Source organism: Oenanthe melanoleuca, chromosome 3 (assembly GCF_029582105.1).
Source record: "Oenanthe melanoleuca isolate GR-GAL-2019-014 chromosome 3, OMel1.0, whole genome shotgun sequence".
In the NCBI taxonomy this organism is placed as follows: domain Eukaryota; kingdom Metazoa; phylum Chordata; class Aves; order Passeriformes; family Muscicapidae; genus Oenanthe; species Oenanthe melanoleuca.
Window position 1 is genome coordinate 17,613,531 of NC_079336.1, and position 3,435 is coordinate 17,616,965.

A 3,435-nucleotide genomic window follows, 5' to 3' on the forward strand; every position below is an offset into this window, starting at 1 on the left:
CTTAATAACTGCTTTAGATTCCACTAGCAGTGTTATAATTCAGCCTAATTAAAAACATCTTACTTGAAAACAAACAAGTGTAACTACACAGAGAATTGGTAATTAATTGATTTATAAACATAATTACAACTTTACCATATGCTTGGGTTCCTGTATTGATTATATATTAAGTCCAGCATTATGTAGTGGCATCAATAATTAATGCTGTACATTATCCCTGCTTGCCATTCCTCCTAATTGCATTCCTTAGAGATCATCCTAAATGACCAAGACAGGAGCACCGATACAAACTCTAGACTGTCTCTATGCCCCTAGCAAAGGCTGGTCAGCTGCTGGGGGAATGGGAAACATAGGAAGGGTCCAGGACACTTTGAACAGCAGAGTGCAGAATAGAAAGGCAGGAAAAGCCGTGCAGTAAACTACAGAAATCACTGCAAGAAAGAGGAAGATAATCTGTGTGCATACACAATGTGATATAAATGTTTTTGTAGGAAAGATGGGGAACATTTCAAAAAATCCAATCTTCAGCATCACATGTAAAATTTTATTCTTAATCATTCCTATAAAATCCATTTTCTTAATCTTACATCACTATGATCAGGTATAGCCATAGAAGTTTTTTTATATTAGAATTTGATACCTCCAACTGTGAGACATTTTATAGGAAAAAAAAAAAAAAAAAAGAAACTAAACAAACCAGCAAAGCTTAAAAAAGAATGAGGTGAACAGATGAAAAAAATGAACATTTGCTGTGTTTGGAATGTCAGTACACCAGTGGGCTGGTATGATGCAGAGTACGTAAAGGCATCATGTTCTCTATATCGATAGTCAGATGAGCAGTGAAGTAGTTAATGCCACTCCCTGCTGCTGTCCCCTGCCAGCATCAGTATCTCTTCTGACAAATCCTTTTGCCAAAGGATATGAGCTCTGGTCTTGTAGGACCATTTTTCCATTGTTCTGATCAACAGGCTATTCACTGTGCTTGTGGACTTAATCCTTCTTGAACTTTTTTGACTTAATCCTTCTTGAGCCTCCTGTGCCATATCCCAAACAATGTCTTCATAAATAACACTAGATCTCTCTGTTCCTATTGCCCATAAATACTTTGCATGTATTACATGTACTACATCCTTGTATTACATTTTGCTTTCCTTGATCATTCACTGACAGCTCTTAGACCTGTGACCAACTGCTACATTTTATATCAATATATTATAAAAAGTCTATTATCTCTAAGCAATCTCTAATCTTGCCTTTCTATTTAGTCCACCATATCATCAAGTTCTTTATGTACAATATACCAATTCTGTGCTGATCAGTCTTCTCATCTTTGGTCATTTCTGGTTTTGTTATTTAAAATCAGTAATGGGATTATGTGCCTCAGTAGTACCAAAAAGAAAAAAACAATGTCAGAAACTGTATGTACAAAGAGCTTTGAGCTCTGGCTTGTCACTACTATATAGAGAGTTTTACTTCCTCATAAAGCGTGGGGAAGATGTGGAATGGAGCATGTGCAATCAATTATTCATTCTACACTTTTTCTAGATCTAAATCTAGAGCAAGAGTTTTCATTATAGACACTTTTTTCAATTGATTGAAATTGATCTCTAAGCAGAACATTTAACCCAGCTGACAGCAGACTTGATTTTCTTAACTACCTCTCATGAATGATAAGGAATAATTTGGAGATTCTCCAGATACACTGACTGTACATTGATAATCACTCCTCTTGCAAATGCCTCTAAAAAGCATGATCAGCCCAACTGTATGGGAAGGGATCAAAACAGAAAAAAAAGAAGCTGCAGGACAAGTGAACGTGCTCAGCAAGAACCAAAAGAAACAGGACTGTCAGACCATCAAAAATGCAGATGTATAAAATGGAGCAAGTAGCCAAAAAAAAAAAAAAAAAAAAAAAAAAAGGATAGGAACACTTGTGATGGAATAATGCACAGCCCTTTCAAGAAGGAAAAGAATGCAGGCTACAGTGGAGCTAGAGGATGCTACAGGTATGCCAAGTGGATGTTTTTCAGCAGTAATTACATCTTTTCTGATATTCACCTATGGACACTTATACTTACTCCTTGTTTTTGCATTACACCCTGAGCTCTGCCCTGTCCAAAGGTTTTGCTAGTTTGGCTGTATGTTTCAGGCTGCCAATGAGAGAAGCTTTAACCTTAAATTAGCTTTAGATGTGGCTTGCTTTTGATATCTGAAAATAAGAAACTCTTAAGACTGAAAAGTCAAACTGCTTCACTGAAAAAACCTGATATTGTCTCCTAGTGCGCTCTAAACATTAGGGGTGCACACACTGACATTGAGTATATGCCCAAGAAGCAACCAGCTGTACTGTGGGGGTGACTGGTGAAATTTCTTTCTTCACCCCTGAAACCCTCTGTATGTTGGATGACCTGGATTTGTGAGTGCCTGTTACTTTGCTCAAGCACCCATTTTGCATTTGACACTTGAAAGAAAGTATCCCCCTGAAGGATAGATCCTCAGGCCAGGTTATCTTCTTTGTCAGATCTTGTAGCCTCACTGGAGGATTTGCCTTGTTTCTGGCTCTGGTGATGCTTGTCCTGCTATTCCCCTGCCAGTAGCTCTGGGGCTGCTGGCACCAAGTGGTCCCAGAGGCAGCAATACCTGCAGCAGCTCTGGGGAGAGCAGCAGCTGCAGCAGAGACTTCACTGGGGTGACAGCAGCACTAACTTCTTCAGACTTTGCTTTAGAGAACACTTCTAGTTTAGATCCTTTCCTCTGGTTATTTGTTATGAAAGTGAGGCAGAAATTTATATCCAGTCATTACTTATAATTGGAACAATTCAAGCAGCAGTATGGTTTTTCCATTTTTGTGGTGATTATGAGATGGTCGTGGTTAGTTTTAAATTGGTTTGTTACTTCAATTAATATCAGTAAATATGTTAAATTCATTGAGCAGTATGCATCTAGGAAATAATGTGGCTTATAAAGAATGAGCTGACCCTTATAACATATGGAATTGCTTTCATTCAGTTCTTCACTGACCATGGCTTTTATAATGAGAGAACGGAAGTGTGCAAGTCATTACTGGATGTACACATTAAAGAGATGTTAACAAAATGAAAACAGATTTTCAGACAAAGATCATTTTCTTGAAACGTTTTTTCCTAAGGAGATTATTCTCTACATGCATGAAACTGAAGATTTTATTTTTTTCTTGTAACATTAACATGGAAGACTAGTGTGTGCACATGTGCATATATTCCTAAATTGTGAAATGTGCCACTTCACAAAATCTGCAATCATGCCTTGGAGCCCTGAGACTATGCCTAGATGGATGCCCAAGATGTCTGAGCCACATTCATATTTAAGCAGATCATTGTTAACACCCCCATCAACATGTTCAGGCCTAGACAGAAGTAAGGTCTTGTACAGATATGAGTAATATCTTACCTTTAT